This window comes from Pongo abelii, chromosome 3 (assembly GCF_028885655.2).
Source record: "Pongo abelii isolate AG06213 chromosome 3, NHGRI_mPonAbe1-v2.0_pri, whole genome shotgun sequence".
NCBI lineage: Eukaryota > Metazoa > Chordata > Mammalia > Primates > Hominidae > Pongo > Pongo abelii.
In genome coordinates, this window is record NC_071988.2 from 38961494 (window position 1) to 38982378 (window position 20885).

The window sequence follows — 20885 nt, forward strand, 5'->3', positions numbered from 1 at the left end:
TTTTTTTAGTAGAGACAGTGTTTCACCACGTTAGCCAGGATGGTCTCGAACTCCTGACCTAGTGATCCGCCCGCCTTGGCCTCCCAAAGTGCTGGGATTAGAGGCATGAGGCACCGTGTCCAGCCTGTATTGTACATTTTAAACGGGTGCATTGTATGGTATGTGAATCATATCTCAAAAAAGCTGTTACATAAATGGTGCCTAGAGAGCATATACATGTTCTAAACTCATCCGGAGAGTCAGGGATTTTACTGAAGAAATTAACTAGGAGTTGAGAGTGGAGGAATGAGTTAAATACATTAGGGCGAGGTAGAAGTAGAAGGTGTGAGACTTGGGGGTTGAGGGCATTCTAGACACAAAGGGAAAAGTAGTACAAAGGTCCTTAATGAGTAAGAGTATGACATGTTGGAGGAACTGAAAGAAAGCCATACTGTGCTAAAATCCAGATAGCAAAGTGGTTTAAAATGACACAGGAGAAGTCACAGGGAGTCACGCCACAAAGGGTCTTTCAGGGCATGTTCATGATTAGGTCGTTACCCCAAGAGCAATGTGAAGAACAATGTGAAGCAATGTGCTTTCATCCTGGTGTGTTCTAAAAAGACCACCTCAGCTGCACGATGGAAAACTGAGAAAAGGGAAGCCACAGTAGGTAGAGGGAACCTAGTTAAAATGCTCTTTCAACAGATCAGCGACAATGGTGGGGCTCCTTGGAGAATATTTTAATGACAGCACATTGAATCACTGGAAGGAAGACAAATTATTTCATAAATGGTGTTAGCTCCCTCCCTATTCTCATTCCTTATGCCAAAATAAATTCTAGATGCATGAGTGATTTAACTTTTAATTTTGAGACAGGGCCTGGCTCTGTCGCCCAGGCTGGAGTACAGTGGCGCAAACACACCTCACTGCAGCCTCAACCTCCCAGGCGCAAGTGATCCTTCCCTCTCAGCCTCCCAAGTAGCTGGGACCACAGGTACACACCCCATCTTGCTAGTTTTAAATTTTCTGTAAAGACAGGGTCTCCCTATGTTGCCCAGGCTGGTCTTGAACTCTTGAGCTCAAGTGATCCTCCCTCCTCAGCCTCCCAAAGTGCTGAAATTACAGGTGTGAGCCACCGTGCCTGGTCTAACTTTTAAAAATGAAAAAAAGTTAACTTTTAAAAATGAAGTCACACATAAAATTAGTCAACTACAGCAACAGATTAGAATACAGTATACACAAACTGACCCATGATTTTACTGAAATTGAAAATATGCAAAAGGTGCCATTTAAAATCATGGATTATTTAATAAATGGCAGGGTAATTGTCTTTTTTTTTTTTAAAGTAAACTGTGACACATACATAAAGCACTGGAAGCCTGAGCAATATAGCAAGACCCTATCTCCACACACAAAATTTTTTTTTAATTAGCTGGGTGTGGTGGTGTGTACCTGTAGTTCTAACTACTCTGGAGGCTGAAGTGGGGGGATAGCTTGAGCCCAGGAGATTCAGACCATAGTGAGCTATGATCACACCACTGCACTCCAGCCTGAGTGACAGAACTAGACCTGGTCTCTTAAAAAAAAAAAAAAACTGAAAGAACATACATCAGACTTAATATGTGAATAGCTCTGGGGAAAAGAATAAAATTTTGGGGAATAGAGTTTCATTGTCAATTTTTACATTTCTTATGAGTATGTATTTATGCATTAAGACTTCTAAAATATAAATTTTAATTTTAAAAAGCCACACATATATAACTACAAGATGACTGGGATACATATAGAATATAAGTCCAAGAAACCATGAAGGAAAGGACCAATAATTTTAACAACCAAAACCAATAAAAGTTTCTATAAAACCAAAAAATATACCATAAAATGAAAATACAACAAACTTGAAAAACCATGTGCAATATCAGGGCTAGTTTCCTTAATTTACAGAGAACTCTGAAAAAATCAGTAAGAAAATGGCAATCTAGTAGAAAAGTGAGCGAAGATAACATTCACAGGAAAATACAGAACTAATAAGCAAATACAAAATGGAAGTGCAAATCAAAACAATCTTATACCTATCAGGAGATTGGTAAAATTAATTCATCCAGCCGGACACGGTGGCTCACGCCTGTAATCCCAGCGCTTTGGGAGGCCAAGGCAGGCAGATCACCTGAGGTCAGGAGTTCGAGACCAGCATGGCCAACATGGCCAAACCCCATCTCTACTAAAAATACAAAAATTAGCTGGGCATGGTGGCGGGTGCCCATAATCCCAGCTACTCAGGAGGCTGAGGCAGGAGAATTGCTTGAACTCGGGGGGTGGAGGTTGCAGTGACCCAAGATAGCACTAATTCACTCCAGCCTGAGCAACCGAGCAAGACTCCATCTCAAAAAAAAAAAAAACAATTAGCCAGGCATGGTGGTGTGCACCTGTAATCCTAGCTACTCAGGAGGCTGACACAGGAGAATCACTTGAACCCAGGAGCTGGAGGTTATAGTGAGCCGAGATTGCCCAGAGCAATCTCTGGGCAACAGAGCAAGACTCCATCTCAAAATAATAATAATAATTCATCCTGGTTAATTTGATGAATATTCATATTCAAACAAGTATGCAAAATTTCTGTACAGCGTGTTTACTGGAATACCATAACAGCAAAGAAAAAAGTAATGCAAAGTATTTATCAGTGTTGTTCCGATTAAATGATGCAATGAGTACATGAGATCCTATACAGCTGTTAGAAAGAATAAGGTAGATTTCTACGTAGTGATTTGATGAACCAACCAACATATATTGAGATGAAATCAAGCTGTAAACAGGGCAAACCTTTCCATCTAATATCCTTCTAGATCTGCTTGCCTGAGCTAAGGGGAGAAGGGGAGGTGAGAACTGGAAGGGGAGATGGAGATGCGGCCTAAGCTGGAGAGGCTCACTTTCCAGAAGGTAAGCAACACCATATGCAAACTCTACTTCACAGTTTTGTCTGAGGCCACTCTGTCCACACCTTTAAAAAAAAAAGGTGATTAGCTTTCACATTAGAGAACTGATTGTACATATCCAACACAGAAAACTCTGAAAGTAAATATAACCTACACTTATACGTAAAGTTCACCAGTAAATTCCTGTTTCTCAACTGTCTTTTCTTTTTTGTTGTTTTTTCTTTCTTGAGATGGAGTTGCACTCGTTACCCCAGTTGGAGTGCAATGGCATGATCTCGGCTTACTGCAACATCTACCTCCCAGGTTCAAGCAATTCTCCTGCCTCAGCCTCCCAAGTAGCTGGGATTACAGGCATGCGCCACCATGCCCAGCTAATTTTTTATTTTTAGTGGAGACAGGGTTTCACCATGTTGGTCAGGCTGGTCTCGAACTCTTGACCTCAGATGAACTGCCCGCCTCAGCCTCCCAAAGCGCTGGGATTACAGGCGTGAGCCACCGCACCGGCCTCAACTGTCTTTCTTTTCAAATTGTGCGCAAGGGCTCAGACTATGCTGGTCTGGACATAAGCAAGTGTTAACTACAAATACTGGTCCATCCTTCCTTAGTCCCGATGTGTATCCCGCCAGGCCAATACTGTGTTGGTTAAAATGAAATACTAGTCCATCCTTCCTTACTCCCGATGTGTATTCCCCCAGGCCCGTTAAAATGAAAAGATATTTTACTAAGATTTTCTTATTTTTTAAAAATTTGAGACAGGGTCTCACTGTGTCACCAAGGCTGGAGTGCAGTGGCACAATCACGGCTCACTGCAGCCTCGACTTGCCAGGCTCCAGCAATCCTTCCACTTCAGCTTCCCCAGTAGCTGGGACTGCAGGCACCTGCCATCATGCCTGGCTAATTTTTGTATTTTTGGTAGAGACAAGGTCTTGCCATGTTGCCCAGGTTGGTCCTGAACTCCTGAGGTTAAGAAATCCACCTGCCTTGGCTTCCCAAAGTGCTGGGATTATTGGCATGAGCCAACAAGCATGGCCTTTTACTAAGATTTTTATAAAAGAAATTAAATACGGAAATGACCACCTCTGTAGCCTCTGAACACAGAAATTTAAGAAAGCACAAGCACATTGGCTTTTATAAAGAAAGGGAGACTTGTTTTTATCAATGTATTACCCATCAAAATTGTAAAACATGGCTATTTTACAATCTCTTTTTAATTCATTAAATTAACAAAATCAGACTCCACCACCACCCTAACAAAGCAGAGCTTCTGGAGGGCAGAAATCTTCGTCATCATCATATCTGAACACCGCCTGTATTGCTTAGCCACAGCACTCATAGGATAAGTATTTACCGAATTCTTGACAATGGTTATTTTCTCTACATCTATATGTGCCAGGAACAAGCAAATCAACTAGAATTTTAAATTATACTTCAGTCTTAATTAGCCTCCAGTAAAATGAGAAAGTATATTTATAAATAGGACATTCCTCAATAGTGCTACACTTCTGTGGAACTTTCTTCCTGTAAACTTGAGCTGTTTTAAGTACTACTCCGTTTTCAGTTAACAGTTTCCATTTTAAAATCACTGGGGTTTTTTTTGAAAATAGAATGAACACAGTTCTCTTTTGGTGAGGACCCAAGAACGAGTGTCAACACAAATCAGCAGCTAGGCACTAGAAGAAAAAAACTTAACCAGTCCCACCGCACATTTAAATCCCTTGGTCTCCAGAGACATTAAGAAGCTGCTCTATCCTAGGCAAGACAGAACAGCTTTACTGAATCAGAATTTTAGTACATCTGCCTCAATGAGGTCTTCGATAGAAAGTAATTTAAAACAACATATCGTCTTGTATGTTTCATTGACTTGTTCATCTCCTCAATATATATCGCTAATGTTAGAGAACAATGCTAATACCAAAGTCACAGGGGGCTTGATCCTTGAGGACAAGCAGCTTCAAGACTTGTTTCTCAAAAACGTGTAACAGGTTACAAAGGTCTAAGTCATGAAAACATATATAGTTTACTAAGAAAATTCAAAATAGCCAGGCATGGTGGCTCATGCTTGTAATCTCAGCATTTTGGGACGCCGAGGCGGGCAGATCACCTGAGGTTAGGAGTTCGAGACCAGTGTGGCCAACATGGTGTGAAACCCAGTCTCTACTAAAAATATACAATTTGCTGGGCATGGTGGTGCACGCCTGTAACCCCAGCTGCTTGGGAGGCTGAAGCAGAATTGCTTGAACCTGGGAGGGTTGTAGTGAGCCGAGATGGCACCATTGCACTCCAGCCTGGGCAACAAGAGCGAAACTCCATTACAAAAAAAAAAAAAGAAAATTCAAAATAATCGAGGAGCAGTAAGGGAAGCAAACATAGGCATAGATGAAATAAAACGGACGATAAGTTGATAATTATTGAAGTTGGGTTATAGGTTCTGGGGAGTTCCTATGCTACTTTTTTTTTTTTGAGACAGAGTATTGCTCTTGTTGCCCAAGGTGGAGTGCAATGGCACGATCTTGGCTCCCTGCAACCTCCACCTCCCAGGTTCAAGCGATTCCCCTGCCTCAGCTCCAGAGTAGCTGGGATTACAGGTGCGTGCTACCACGCCCGGCTAATTTTTTGTATTTTTAGTAGAGATGGAGTTTCGCCATGTTGGGTAGGCTGGTCTTGAACTCTCAACCTCAGGTGATCTGCCTGCCTCGGCCTCCCAAAGTGCTGGGATTACAGGCGTGAGCCACTGCACCCGGCCCCTATGCTACTTTTAAAAATATTTTTATATTTCTATAATAGTCATTTAATTTACATGTCAGCATTTTCCCATTTTTGTGATAGCAATCTGACTCCAGGTATATATTAAGCAACATGGTTTATAAGTGACTTTTTATGTAGCATTAAGGGCAAAATAAACAAACATGTCTGAAGCTCTCAAACAATTCTTAGCACAGAAAAGCAGTGAAATAACATGAATGTTGAGAAGGCAAAAAGCAATTCCCCTTATTCTGCAGGTCCAGGTCATTTTCTCTCCTCTACAACTAATACAACCTTTCCTGGTAGAGTTTGGCAGTAATAACTCAGTTGAGTCATACTGTTGCTATATGTGGTGAGGGAATTTTCCAGTGCTGTTAACCAATTTATCATTGCTGTTAGAACCTTAAACACTCCAGCTCATGCAAGTCTCTAAGAGACAGAGGGAGTTAAAACAGCCAATAGAGTCTCTAAAATGTTTTTTTTAAATTTATTTATAGAAACAGGGTCTTGCTATGTTGCCCAGGCTGATCTTGAACTCCTGGGCTCAAGTGGTCCTCCCACCTTGGCCTCCCAAAGTGTTGGGATTACAGGCATGAGCCACGACCTCCGGCCTGAATGTAAGATATTAATATTAGGGGAAGCTGGGTGAGGAGTATACAGTAACTTTGTATTACCTTTGCAACTTTTCTGTAAGTCTAAATTTATCCCAAAATAAAAATATTTACTTAAAAAATGTCAAGTCCAAAAGACCTTTAAAAAATAAATAAATGGATGGGGGGATTTTTAGGGCAGTGAAACAATTCTGTATACTACTACAGTGGTAGATACATGTCATTATACATTTGTCAAATCCCGTAGGATGTACAATACCAAGAGTGAACCCTAATGTAAACTATGGACTTTAGGTAACAATGACTTTTCAATGTTAGGTTCATTGACTATAACAAAGGTTAACACTCTGGTGCCTGATAGTAGGGAAGCTATGCATGTGTGGGAGCAGGGGATATACGAGAACTCTATACTTCCTGCTGAATTTTCCTGTGAATCTAAAACTGCTCTAAAAAAATGACATTTTAAAAAAATAAACTAAAAAACTGGATGTGGATCAATGAAACAAGACTGGCCAGGAGTTAAAGACCATTGAAACTGGATCATGGGTAACTGAAAATTGTTGAGCCTACTTTTGTGTATATTTTTTAAACCTATAATAAAAAGTGTTTTTACAAAGCTTGTATCCTTAAGAATTACATTTCTATCACTCTGTCCTAAGGGACTGTCTGAATTGGGGATTACTGAAAATTCAAAAAATTATAAAGAACCCAAATGTTAGTAATTAAAGCTATGATACATTCAAGCAATGTAACATACTATGTAGTAACATGGTATAGCTAGCAAAACTGGCCTCTTGCTAACAGTATCTCTATAGTAGATTTGGCTTATTCTGCTAGGCTATTCCATTGAAAACATGGAAGGGACATCCCTGAAAAGGGTTAAATATTCCCAATTTTGTTGTTGTTGTTGTTGTTTTTGAGGCTGAGACTCGCTCTGTCACCCAGGCTGGAGTGCAGTGTCGCCATCTTGGCTCACTGCAACCTCCACCTCCTGGGTTCAAGCGATTCTCCTGCCTCAGCCTCCCGAGCAGTTGGGAACACAGGCGTGTGCAACCACACCCGGCTAATTTTTGTATTTTTAATAAAGACAGAGTTTCACCATGTTGGCCAGGCTGGTCTCAAACTCCCAGCCTCTAGTGACCTGCTCGCTCAGCCTCCCAAACTGCTGGGATTACAGGAGTGAGCCACCGGGCCTGGCCACATTTTATAACTTGGGAGTTTCTGACTCTTGCTGCTCAGACTCCATTGTGCTAACAGACATAAACTGAATGCGTGGTTTGGAAAGTTCTTTTTCTTTCCCTTTTAAAGTTAATCCTCCCTGGTACCCACATCAAAACATAACAGAATAGTGTAACCTGACTGTCAGCTTATCTTCTCTATACATCTTCCAATCCATTCCTTACATTTAAAAAAGAAAAAGAAAAAAGAAAAGCAGGATTCTAAGGACCCAGAATTACTGCAACTGGATTTTTTCCTTATTTTTCTCAAGGCTGTAGTATAAAAATATGTACCCTTATTAAACCTCTCTACTCTTTTTGCCAATCCCTGGTTTCCTCTCTCCTTCAAAAAGGTTAGTTCCCTTATTAAACCTCTCTACTCTTTTTGCCAATCCCTGGTTTCCTCTCTCCTTCAAAAAGGTTAGTTCCCCGCTCCTTTTCCAAGAGCAACAATACTAAGAGATTCATTACCCTCCTAAGAAATGAGTCAGAATTCCAGTATGCTCAGTGTGAAATTCCTGTGATTAAGGTTTTTAAAAGTATTTAGAATTACTATCTACCTAGAATTTAAACTTGGGGAAGAATTATTGTACATTAAACTCATTATACCGGTTATTGTTAAAATGATCAGATACAGATTTTTTTCTTGTTTTCCTATGTTTCTATACATATTACTTTTTGAACCAAATTATATATTTACATATGAATGTGTAAATATTTACATATATGTACAAAGTTACATACATGTGTAAACGATACTACCCAAAATAAAAATAAAATGCTGATGTCAAAACTCCAATAACATTAGTAACTTAAGGCTAAGTTTTTCTCTATGGAGAGATGTTTGCAAATAGTCCCCAACCTTAAGATTTTAGTTTTTGAAAGAGGACCTAAGTGGCCTTGGGACAGAAGTAGTAAGGAGACTTTTCACTGTATACGATTATGTGTTTTCTGAAATTACACCATTTGAATATTTTAACTATTCAAAGAGTATTAACTTTGTAAGAGAATAATCTTAGAGTAAGTTTCTTGTTCTTCTCTCGACCATAACCATTAGCTCTAGGGAAAAATAATTATATCTCAATTTACTCGAACTGAATATGCTAAATTGTTTAAACCCTGTCTTACTCTCTATCATCACTGAATTTGTTGGTTAAATATATCATAAAAGGGATTGTAACTCCGTAGGTAAAGGTAACAAAATTAACCATATCCCATCATCAATGAAGATATTAAAAAGTATGTAAACAGGCCCTATCATGGATACTTCTAAAGTCAGCCTTTCACCTAAATCTGAGGCAATCATTGTTTGCAAAAATCAGTTTTCAAAGTTTACTTTTCCCTTCCCTACTCACTCTCTGGTGGAAGCTTTAACAGCAGAAGAGAATCTAAACAACGAAACAGTGTATCTAAAACAGTGTATCTACCATAAACTATTAATGTTGGTATAGTATTTTGTTAAGTTTAAAATAAAAGCAAATGGAAATTCATTTTAAAAACACGTAAGACAGAAAAAAATCAGGAAAATGACAATGCCTAAACTAGTTTTGTTTTTTATCTTTTCCCAAGGTGCATCTGCAATCAAAGACATCATCTGGATGCTTACCATAGTTGAGATGACAAACGGAAAAAATGGTAGAGAGAGGAGAGAAGTAAGAGAGAATATTACTCCTGCCAAAGCAAGCCCACTTCTTCAGAAATAACAAGTGAAGCCAACATAGAAACCTAAAACTATCAGTGACATCTACTCAAGTCTTGGCAAATACAGAAAAGGCCCCCAAAACATCACCAGGGGCTGCTGAGGAGAACTTACACCATCAAGAAAAAGGAAAATTCATTCAATCGAGCCCAACTCATTTGCACACCTTGATACTGAACACTGCAACAGGCATGGGAAAAACAATGCTGAGCAAGATGTGATCACCATTCTCAAGATAACCTCAGTCTAATAAAAATGGGGCTCCAGGAACTGCACTTGAAAGCACCAGAGTATTGGGAGGCCGAGGCGGGTGGGTCACGAGGTCAGTTCAAGACCAGCCTGGCCAAGATGGTGAAACCCCATCTCTATTAAAAATACAAAAATTAGCCAGGCTTGGTGGTGGGCACCTGTAATCCCAGCTACTCAGGAGGCTGAGGCAGAGACTTGCTTGAACCCGGGAGGCAGAGGTTGCAGTGAGCCGAGATCACACCACTGCACTCCAGCCTGGGCGACAGAGCGAGACTCCATCTCAAAAAAAAAAAAAAAACCCCCAGTGTAATGGAACTCACTCATTCTCATTCTCTTTCACCCACTCTAACGGACTACACTTCCCAAGCAGCAAGTACCATTGCATAATAGCTTTTATATTTTTTAGGTCTGGTAATTTACAGAAAGGACTGCACACACTTTTTTCAACCTGCATGTTGGACCTTGCAGGGCTGTCAAGCCTCCTGTTGAGAAGAAATTGAGTGTGAATAGACTCAGTGGGAAGCAGCATTATGGAGTAGAGATTTGGGCATAAAATGGCAGCAGGGATGCATATACACCATATACTCACCTCTCCTGGCTGTTAGATCCTTTATATTCCACAAGCCTGTCTTTGGAATATATATGATATATTATCTCTAACCAACAAATTAAGTGATGATAGAGGGTAAGACAGGGTTTAGATAATTTAGCATGTTCAGTTCAAGAGAAAATTGAGATATAATTAAATATATATGAGAAAATTGAGATATATTTATATATCTCTCTCTCAATTTTCTCAAAAAAAAAAAAAAAAAAATATATATATATATATATATATATATTTTAAGAGCGAGATAGGGACTCACGCTCTGTGGCCCAGGCTAGAGTGCAATGGCAATCATAGCTCACTGCAGCCTCAAACTCATGGGGGCTCAAGTGATCCTCCCATGTCAGCCTCCTGAGGAGCTGGGGACTAGAGGTGCAGGGCACCACACCTAGCTACTTAAAAAAATATTTTTGCTGGGCATGGTAGCTCATGCCTGTAATCCCAGCACTTCGGGAGGCTGAGGTGGGAGGACTGCTTGAGCCCAGGAGTTCAAGACTGGCCTGGGAAACAGCAAGACCGCATCTCTATTAAGAAAAAAAAAAAAAATTCGGACGGGCACAGTGGCTCACGCCCGTAATCCCAGCACTTTGGGAGGCCGAGGCGGGCAGATCACAAGGTCAGGAGATGGAGACCATCCTGGCTAACACGGTGAAACCCCGTCTCTACTAAAAATACAAAAAATTAACCAGGCATGGTGGCGAGCGCCTGTAGTCCCAGCTACTCGGGAGGCTGAGGCAGGAGAATGGCGTGAACCCGGGAGGTGGAGCCTGCAGTGAGCCGGAGATCACGCCACTGCACTCTAGCCTGGGTGAGAGAGCTAGACTGTATCAAAAACAAAATTATTTAAAAATAAAAATATTTTTTTTTGTAGAGACAGAGGTCTTGCTATGTTGCCCAGGTTGGTCAACATAGCAAGGCCAAGCTGATCCTCTGGCCTCAGCCTCCCAAACTGCTGGGCTTATAGGCGTGAGCCATTGTGCCCAGCCTGGAATATGCTGAATATAAAAGTGCTTGTGAGCTGCTATGTACTATAGGAATGTAATGAAAACAATATTTTACTATTACTGTTTCTACAACAATCCACTTTTATGTGGGAAGTGGTGAGTAAGTCCTGATGGCCCTGTGTTAAATCTTTAAGGCCAAATGTCTTCTTTAGTCCTGGCAGGAATAAACAAGTTTTTCAAAAATGGTGTGCAAACACACACACACATACATAATTACAACCAGCAAATCAGATTTATAGAATTTTCTGAACAAATTCACCTCAAAATATATCTATTTATATTTATATATCAAAATTGGAATCACAAATAAATGGGGAAGGGATTGCAATTTCAATAAATTCAGTGCTAGGAAAACCTACAGTGTTACAGCTCTTTTAGAATTTGTCTAGCAGGCTTTCCGGTTTTTGCTGGAAAGCTCCCCAGAAAAAATTCCAAAAAGAAAAAGAAAACCTACTAGCAGTTAAGGAGGAAAAAAATCAGCAATTCTACCAGATAAGTAAGGTTAGCATTTATTTGATCTTCAGGGAAGGACTTCCTACAGATACATACAAACTTTGCATCCATTAAAGTACAGAGAGAAAACAAAAAAGATAAATACAATGAAAAATATCAAATTTAGGACATAAGACTGTGCATTTAAAAAAAATCCCAAGTAAAATTAAAAGAGCAAAAGAATTATTAGGGGAAAAAAAACTCCAAACATTCCACTAATATAGCTGGCAAAGACATTTTAAAAATACAGAGCATATGCAAACCAATTCTTTAGTAAGATGGAGCCATTTATACACTGCATTTGAAATTACAAACTATGATAACTTGTCTGGCAATACAAATCCAGATGTTAAAAAACGTGCATGCACTCTGAATAATTCCAGTTCTAAGACTATCAAGGAAAATAATCTGAAATACAAAGATTTATATACAAAGATGGCTATCATGGCTTCAAAGTAGTGAAAAATGGGGATGATCTAAATACCCAGCTAAGAAGAAATATTTAAATTGTGATATACACTGTAAAGTATTATACAGCCAAATGTTTTTTTTGTTTGTTTGTTTTTGTTTTTGAGAAAGGCTCTTGCTCTGTCACCCAGGCTGGCATGCAGCAGAGCAATCATTGCTCACTGCATCCTTGACCTCCCAGGATCAAGTGATCCCATCCCGAGTGACTGGAACTACGGAGGCGCGTGTTATCATGCTTGGCTTTTTTTTTTTGAAGTAGAGACGGGGTCTCATTATGTTTCTCAGGCTACTCTCGAACTCCCAGGCTCAAGCCATCTTCCTGCCTCAGCCTCCCAAAGTGCTGGGATTACAGGAATGAGCGACCGCACTCAGCCTCATTTTCTTAATAATATGGAGAAATGATCACAACATAATGTTAAAAGTATATTAAAAAGGGCATAAAAATAAACACAGCAAATGCACTGTATTTGTTTGTTTTTTGTTTTTTTGAGACGGAGTCTTGCGCTGTCACCCAGGCTGGAGTGCAGTGGCGCGATCCCGGCTCACTGCAAGCTCCGCCTCCCGGGTTCACGCCATTCTCCTGCCTCAGCCTCCAGAGTAGCGGGGACTACGGGCGCCCGCCACCATGACCGGCTAATTTTTGTATTTTTAGTAGAGACGGGGTTTCACTGTGTTAGCCAGGATGGTCTCGATCCCTGACCTCATGATCCCGCCAACTTGGCCTCCCAAAGTGCTGGGATTACAGGCATGAGCCACCGCGCCCGGCCGCAAATGCACGTTTTAATTTATTTTTATTTTTATTTATTTTTTGAGACGGAGTCTCGCTTTTTTGCCCAGGCTGGAGTGCAGTGGCACGGTCTCGGCTCACCGCAACCTCCGCCTCCCGGATTCAAGTGATTCTCCTGCCCCAGCCTCCCAAGTAGCTGGGATTACAGGTGTGTGGCACCACATCCAGCTAATTTTTTTTATTTTTAGTAGAGACAGGGTTTCAGCATGTTGGCCAGGCTGGTCTTAAACTACTGACCTCAAGTGATCCGCCGCCTCTGCCTCCCCAAGTGTTGGGATTACAGGCGTGAGTCACCGCGCCCGGCCTGCAAATGTGCATGTTTTTAAAGGCATAGGAAAACACATACAAATGAAAAGCCTGAAAGAAAACATAAAACTTTAACATCTGTTATCTCTGGGTGGCAGGATTTTACTTTTCACTTTGTACAGTTTTCAAATATCATATAATGGTTACACATTAACTTTTATAATCAGGAAAAAAATTTTTGGATGCAGCAGCTAAATCCAGGGAAGGTCACTCAGTTTCTTCAACAAATAAATGGCAAAAAAATAAATAAATCTTAAGAGATGGCAGGGGAATGGTTACAGATTAAAACAAAATTAAGAGATACCAATCTTGATTCAAACCAACCTAGTAAAAGGACATTTATGAACTATCAGGAACTTTGAACACTGTTTAAATGACATTGTTACATAAGTACAATGTCAATGATCACATCTAAAAAGAGTCCTTATCTCTTAGGACTCTCACTAAGTATTTTCAGTTAAAGTGATACAATACCTGGGGTCTAGTTTAAAATAAACCTGCCAAGTGGGGAGAGGTATGGATGAAACAAAACCACCGTGAGTTTAACTGCTGAAGGCAAATGATGGGTCCACAGAGATTCATTATACCATTCTACCTTTTAGTGCTAAAAATTTCAAATTATTAATACATAAAAGGTTTTTAAAAATACATTTTTATAGAAAAACAAACAATTATCTCTTTCCCTTCTCTCCCACTCCATGCAAACAGAGCTCTTCCTGAGAAGGCAGGGATAACATTGGCTAATTCAAGGTCAGAATATGAAAATTCTTTTATTGTGATTTTAAAGAATGTGATTTATGATAAAACTACTTTTCATATAGCCAGCCAAATCTTCACAGTGATGAAGAACAATATCATAATCCTTTCCATGTTAAAAATAGGCTGCGCGCGGTGGTTCATGCCTGTAATCCCAGCACTTTGGGAGGCCAAGAAAGTTAGATCACCTGAGGCCAAGAGTTCAAGACCAGCCTGGCCAACATGGTGAAACTCCATCTCTACTAAAAATACAAAAAAATTAGCCAGGTGTGGTGGTGCATGCCTGCAGTCTCTGCTACTTGGGAGGCTGAGGCAGGAGAATCACTTGAACCCAGGAGGCAGAGGTTGCAGTGAGCAGAGATTGCGCCACTGCACTCCATCCAGCCTGGGTGACAGAGCAAGACTCCATCTGAAAAAATGAAAAAACAAAAACCCTCAGCAAGAAGAAAATGCACAGTAACAATTTAGAATGTATGCAATTATTCATAACCGTTGTCTGGTCAGTAAAAAAGAAATAAAGGTTAAAAAAATAGAACGAATGCAATTAGTTTTTATATAACAGAAAACAGAGATACTGGTCAATGAAATGGGAGGCCAGAGGAAGCATTCTATGCATTTTTATCTTAAAAAGCATCAATAAGTAGTTGGGATGACTTTTATCAGATTACCCAAAGTCTCAGTATAATGAGGTGTTCAAACCTACTCATACACAATACTTTTTACAAAATATTCAAAACTGATTATTCTTTTAATGCAAATGGCTCTCAAATATTACCACACCTAGTTTATGTTCTAATGTAGCTTTACTACTTTCACATCTTAACAAGAGCCCTTCTGATAAAAATCAAAGCAGGAAAATTTCCTGTTTTTAAAATGAGGAACATAGCCCCAGCTAAGGTAGTAATTTCACCATGATCACACATCTAGTATATGACAGATCTTATACAGGAAGTCACATTGTAAAATCCTGATCAGGACTCATTCCTCATCTGCCAGATATGACCAATCATGCTAGTTATGTTTGTTTCACCCTTACAAAGACAACTTTAGAGCGGTACAGAAATTAGATAACTATCAAATAACTTTCTATTAGTTTGGCCGGGCGCAGTGGCTCATGCCTGTCATTCCAGCACTTTGGGAGGCTGAGGCAGGCCAATCACCTGAGGTCAGGAATTCAAGACTAGCCTGGCCAACATGGTGAAACCCCGTCTCTACTAAAAATACAAAAATTAGCTGGGCGTGGTGGCGTGTCCCTGTAATCCCAGCTACTTGGGAGGCTGAGGCAGAAGAATCGCTTGAACCTAGGAGACGGAGGTTGCATTGAGCTGAGATCACACTCCAGCCTGAACAGAGCAAGACACCATCTCAAAAAAAAACACAAAACTTCCTATTCATTCTTAGTAACAAAATACTTTTCTCTTAAACTACATTTGCTTCTCTGATGGGAAGCAGGCAAGAAAAGGATGCAGACTCGGCTGGGCGTGGTGGCTCACGCCTATAATCCCAGCACTTTGGAAGGCCGAGGCAGGCAGATCATGAGGTCAGGAGTTCGAGACCAGCCTGGCCAACAAGATGAAACCCCATCTCTACTAAAGATACAAAAAAAAAAAGACAAAAATTAGCTGGGTGTGGTGGCGCATGCCTGTAATCTCAGCTACTCGGGAGGCTGAGGCAGGAGAATTGTTTGACTCTGGGAGGCGGAGGTTGCAGTGAGCTGAGATCACGCCATTGCACTCCAGCCTGGGCAACAGGGCGAGACATCATCTCAAAAAAAAAAGAAAAAGAAAAAGAAAAAGAAAAGGATGCAGACTCAAGTTCAAATTGGCCAATTAATGTTTGCTAAAAATTATTCTAAAGCTACACCTGGGAGAAGTTAAAGACATACAAAATTTAAATGTTGAAATAAACCCCATTACACGCCCTCAATATCACAGTTCACTGTGATCTAAACTCACGCAGGATTAAAACCCCCTGAAACTCATCATTACAAATTGTTTTTTCTTTTTTGAGACAGAGTCTTGCTGTGTTGCCCAGGCTGGAGTGCAGTGGCACAATCTCTACTCACTGCAACCTCCACCTCCCGGGTTCCAGTGATTCTCTGCCTTAATCTCTCGAGTAGTTGGCGCTACAGGCATGCGCCACCACACCCAACTAATTTTTGTACTTTTAGTAGAGACGGGGTTTCACCATGTTGGTCAGGCTGGTCTCAAACTCCTGACCTCTGGTGATCAGTCTCCCAAAGTGCTGGGATGACAGGCGTGAGCCACTGCACCCAGCCAATCCCTGAAATTCTTATAAAATAATTTTACAAGAAAGTGAAAGCTTAAAGACACCCTTCTCAGAGGGCATACTATTCAAAAGGAAGAGACTACAGCAGGCAAGAAAGGACAACAAAAATTTATTTTCCACAGAATACAACAGGAAAATACAGAAGCAACTAGGTCAGCATGGCCAGAGGCCACTGTATAGATGAGGTATAGATTAGTGCAGGGGTCCCCAACCCCCAGGCCATGGACTGGTACTGGTCTGTGGCCTGTTAGGAACTGGGCAGCACAGCAGAAGGAGGTGAGGCGGAGGCCAGCAAGCATTACCACCTGAGCATTACCACCTGAGCTCTGCCTTCTATCAGATCAGCAGTGGCATTAGATTCTCACTGAAGCGACTGCATGCGAGGGATCTAGGCTGCACGATCCTTATGAGAAAATAATCTCTGATGATCTGAGGTAGAATAGTTTCATCCCAAAACCATTCTCCCCACTCCCCCCACCCCTGCCCCAGCCCACTGAAAAAACTGTCTTCTATGAAAACGGTCTCTGGTGCAAAAAAGTTTGGGGACCACTGGATTAGAGTATACCAAGTCTTCATTTATTTATATTCAACAAATCACAACTTCACAAGTGGCACTATTACAACTTTGGAGATACAGCAGTTCTCGCCCACTCAATTAAGAATCGCTTGAATTGGAAAGAGGAAAGAACTGAGGCTCTGAAAGCTTCAGTAATTTGCCCAAAGTCACACAGCACAGGAGGTGGGATTCAAACGCCCTGTCTTCTCTCACTTCTCCTTTCTTGAAAAGGATGTATCTAACAAATTCTCAGGGGACAAAGTAACCAGCAAGAGAGTTCAGAGGAGGATACAGAAGAAACAAAGGTAGCTTTTACCATCAAGAGCTTGCAATCAAGTTAACTGTTAATTTAAATTAAATAATTGCATACCAATAGATAATTAACAACTAAATAAATGTTACAAATTACCTTTGTGATCACTACTTTGGAGAAAGCTCAAAACTCAAGGAAAGGAGAACACTTTTCTCCTTAACCTTCTATTCCATCACTACTAGGCTTAACTCTTCAAGGTCAGAGAGAACTTCCTCATCTCCTTAATGATTCCATTTCTCTACAACACATGATTCCGTTAAGATTCATCCCCCAGGCGGCCACCATTTTTCTAGAAATTCTCATTAAATGTGACCCTATTTTCTCAGATGCCTTAGTCTATTGGGATGCTTAAACAAAATAACACAGACTGGGTAACTTACAAACAACAGAAATTTACTTCTCACGGTTCTGGAGGCTAGGAAGTTCAAGATCAAGGCACTGGTAGATTCAGTGTCTGCTGAGGACCCACTCTCTGGTTGGTAGATGGTGCCTTCTCACTGTGTCCTACTATGGTGGAAGAGGGCAAGCAGCTCTCTGAGCCCTCTTTTATAAGGGCACTACTCCTTATCATGATAGCTCCACCCTCATGACTTAATCACTACCCAAAGGCCCACCTCCTCCTAATACTATCACACTGAGCGTTAGGATTTCAAATATGAATTGTGGGGAACACAAGCATTCAGACCAAAGGATTGTCTTAAACATTACCTTCTCTTTCCTGGGCGACTCTTTTCTCTTTACCTATATCTGACTCCTATTCTAGGATCACTTTAGACAACACTTGCCAAAACATCATGGGATAGCAGAAAGAACATCCTTAGACAAAAAACTTACGGCAGTACTGAGAAATAGTAATGGATAAATCGCTTAGCCTTGTTGTGACTATAAAACAGGAGTGAACTGAAACTCCTCATTTTAAACAGCCGCGCAAAGACCAAGCGAGAATTTGTAACAGTACTTAATAAACTGAAAAAGTTTTAAAACTTGGGGTCAGTTGAAGACTTTAACCCTTAGCCCAAGTTCTCTGGAGTGTGTGTGTTCCACTGGGGCCAAAGCTATCACTCATCTGCATAAAAGGGAAAGGAAAGAAAAGAAAGAAGTCTTCTATTCTTAATCTTGGTCCCTCACCTACTAATGTCCTGTCCTTTCCTGGCCACAGTTTACTCTTGTACAATCCTAAGAATTCTCTCTGTGCCTGGTCAAGGTCCAGGGGTAAAACGGATCATAAATAGTCAAACAAAGGAAAGCTTTTCAATTACATCATCTTTGTTTGTATTCAATATCATAACCATAAGTTTCATAATTTGAAAACGTTTTCTAAAATTTCCACCCAAGAGGGCACATGTCATCAGGACCTCCTGTGTCATGGAGAGAAAATTTTTTAATCCTAAAAAAAAGGCTAGGCATGGGGGCTCACGCCTATAATCCCAGCATTTTGGGGGGCCAAGGCAGGAGGACTACGAGGTCAGGAATTCAAGACCAGCCTGGCCAACATGGTGAAATGCCGTCTGGACTAAAAATACAAAAATTAGCCAGGTGTGGTGGCACATGCCTGTACTCCCAGCTACTCAGGAGGCTGAGGCAGGAGAACTGCTTGAACCTGGGAGGCAGAGGTTGCAGTGAGCCAACACCAAGCCATTGCACTCCAGCCAGGGCAACAGAGTGAGACTCCATCACAAAAAAAATATATATATATATTCTACCCAAGAATATTTACTAGTCATACTCTAAATTTTAACATTTTAAACTCAGGAAAATGTGACCAGGCGCAGTGGCTCACGCCTGTAATCCCAGCACTTTGGGAGGCTGAGACAGGCAGATCACAAGGTCAGGAAATCAAGACCAGCCTGGCCAACATGGAGAAACCCCGTCTCTACTAAAAATATTAAAAAAAATTAGCCGGGCATAGTGGCACACGCGTAGTCCCAGCAACTTGGGTGGCTGAGGCAGGAGAATCGCTTGAACCCGGTAGGAGGAGGTTGCAGTGAGACGAGATCGCAGTACTGCACTCCAGCCTGGGCGACAGGGCGAGACTCTGTCTCAAAAAAACAAACAAACAAAAACTCAGGAAAATGTTTTTCTTCTTCTCTTTTTTTTTCTTTTTTTGAGCCGGAGTCTCCGTCTGTCGCCCAGTGCATTCTCAGCTCACTGCAACCTCCACCTCCTGGGTCCAAGTGATTCTCCTGCCTCACCCTCCCGAGTATCTGGGATTACAGGTGCATGCCATCACACCCAGCTAATTTTTATATGGTTAGTAGAGACGGAGTTTTGCCATGTTGGACAGGCTGGTCTCGAACTCCTTACTTCAGATGATCCACCTGCCTCAGCCTCTCAAAGTGCTGGGATTACAGGCATGAGTCATTGTGCCCAACCAGGAAAATGTTTTCCATAAATCAGAAACAGAAAAATTTAACAGAAAATATAAAAATTCCAGGCCAGGCCTGTAATCCCAGCACTTTGGGAGGCCAAGCTGGCTGGATCACCTGAGGTCAGGAGTTTGAGACCAGCCCGGCCAACATGGTGGAAACCCATCTCTACTAAAAATACAAAAATCAGCTGGGCGTGGTAGTGTACATCTGTAATCCCAGCTACTTGGGAGGCTGAGGCAGGAGAATGGCTTGAACCCAGGAAGCAGAGGTTGCAGCCAGCTGAGATCGTGCCACTGCACTCCAGCCTGGGTGACGAAGCAAGACTCTGTCTCAAAAAAAAAAAAAAAAATATATATATATATATATATATATATATACACACACATATTATATATATATTCCATACTATGTTGATCCCACATAATAGTGCATACAAGTTACTCATAAATTTTTTTTTTTTTTTTTTGGAGACAGGGTCTCTATTGCCCAGGCTGTAGTGCAGTGGTGTAATCATGGCTCACTGCATCCTCGACCTCCTGAGCTCAAGCCATCTTCCCACCTCAACCCCACAAGCAGCTAGGACTACAGGTGTGTGCCACCACAATGGCCTCACTTATCAATGTTAAGAAAGCAGTAGGTTTCTGTTTTGAGATAGGTTCTCTGTTAGCCAGGCTGGAGTGCAGTGGCGTGATCACAGCTCCCTGCAGCCTCAACCTCCCCAGCTCAAGCAATCCTCCCACCTCAGGCTCCGGAGCAGCTGAGCCCACAGGTGCATGCCATCACACTCAGCCAATTTTTTTACTTTTTTGTAGAGAGGGGGTCTCGATGTGTTGCCCAGGTAGGTCTTGAACTCCTGGGCTCAAGTCATCTCCCCACCTCAGCCTCCCAAATTGCTGGGATTACAGGCATGAGCCACCATGCCTGGCCAGAAAGCAGTTTTTAACAGCTGTATTACAAAATACTGGTGTGTTCTAAACTTGAGAGGTATATTACAAGCAATGGTACTAGTTTGTTAAAGATGAATGTTATCTAAATAAATTAAAACAGAATCAAGACTTTTCCTTAATATTTCATTCACATGCTTGTCTATATGATTTCTCTGAGCAGAAAGAAGCAGAGTGCTGAGTGCAGTGGCTCTCACCTGTAAAACCAACTCTGATGGGCTGAGGCAGAAGAATTGCTTAAGCCTAGGAGTTTGAGACCAGCCTGCCAAGGTGGTGAGACCATCTCTACAAAAAACTTTAAAATTAGCCAGGCATGCTAGCATGTGCCTTCTTATGTAGTAGTCCCAGCTACTCGGAAGGCTGAGAAGGGAGGATAACTTGAGCCCAGGAGTTCAAGGCTACCGTGAGCTATGATCACACCACTGCACTCCAGCCTGTGTGACAGAGACCCTGTTTCTAATTAAAATAAAAATGAAAGAAGCAGAGTATGGCTACTGCTCTCCAAACTAAGTAACTCACAGCCTCTTTCTTCCATATCATAGCTGAGATGACATGTGCACAAAG

The 20885-nt window shown here is 41.3% G+C and overlaps 1 protein-coding gene, 1 long non-coding RNA gene and 1 other non-coding gene across 7 annotated transcripts in view; 2 read left to right on the forward strand and 1 right to left on the reverse strand.

The window, feature by feature from the left end:
• The window catches only part of LOC112133088 (uncharacterized), a 91360-nt gene extending 81152 nt beyond the window's left edge, over positions 1-10208 (forward strand). Inside the window, exons 6-7 of one of the 3 annotated variants that reach the window (XR_008524153.2) lie at positions 2823-2916; positions 9052-10208. This is a non-coding gene — a long non-coding RNA (uncharacterized LOC112133088). The remainder of the gene's footprint in view (positions 1-2822; positions 2917-9051) is intronic. The other 2 variants (XR_008524152.2, XR_008524154.2) reach the window with 2 other exon arrangements.
• Positions 1-20885, reverse strand: part of SMIM14 (small integral membrane protein 14) — an 87665-nt gene that overhangs the window by 58361 nt on the left and 8419 nt on the right. Inside the window, exon 1 of one of the 3 annotated variants that reach the window (XM_054553176.2) lies at positions 17389-17408. The gene's annotated coding sequence lies outside the window, so the exon portion shown is untranslated. 3 annotated transcript variants of the gene reach the window in all.
• Positions 11400-11461, forward strand: LOC112133245 (U7 small nuclear RNA). Its single transcript, XR_002914919.1, has one exon. It is a non-coding gene; the product is annotated as a U7 small nuclear RNA (small nuclear RNA).